We start from the raw sequence: 344 nt of genomic DNA on the forward strand, positions 1-344 counted from the left end.
GCCTACGGCCATACCGGACCGAACGCCCCCGATCCCGTCCGATCTCGGAAGGTAAACCGTCCCGGGCCTGGCTAGTACTTGGATGGGTGACCGCCTGGGAATCCCAGGTGCCGTAGGCAGCTTTTCCCGGTCCGAGTCAGCTCTCTCTCCTTTTCTGGGGGGGAAGGAGGGGGGGGACGGGCCGGAAAGCCCCTCGTCGCTCCTGCCGAGTCGGAGGTCGCGGCCGCAGGTCACGGGTCTGGGCGCCTGGGGTCCGGCTCCCCACCCACCCGGCTTCCTCCGCGGAGGACCCCCCCCGGGGCCACCGAAGCCGCTGGGGGAGACCCCGGGCATGGGGCGGACTG

At 71.5% G+C, this 344-nt stretch overlaps 1 non-coding gene across 1 annotated transcript; it reads left to right on the plus strand.

The window, feature by feature from the left end:
* Nucleotides 1-119, plus strand: LOC135979933 (5S ribosomal RNA). Its single transcript, XR_010597174.1, has one exon. It is a non-coding gene; the product is annotated as a 5S ribosomal RNA (ribosomal RNA).
* Nucleotides 120-344: the final 225 nt, after the last annotated feature.

This window comes from Chrysemys picta, unplaced genomic scaffold, assembly GCF_011386835.1.
Source record: "Chrysemys picta bellii isolate R12L10 unplaced genomic scaffold, ASM1138683v2 scaf1399, whole genome shotgun sequence".
Classification (NCBI taxonomy): Eukaryota; Metazoa; Chordata; order Testudines; family Emydidae; genus Chrysemys; species Chrysemys picta.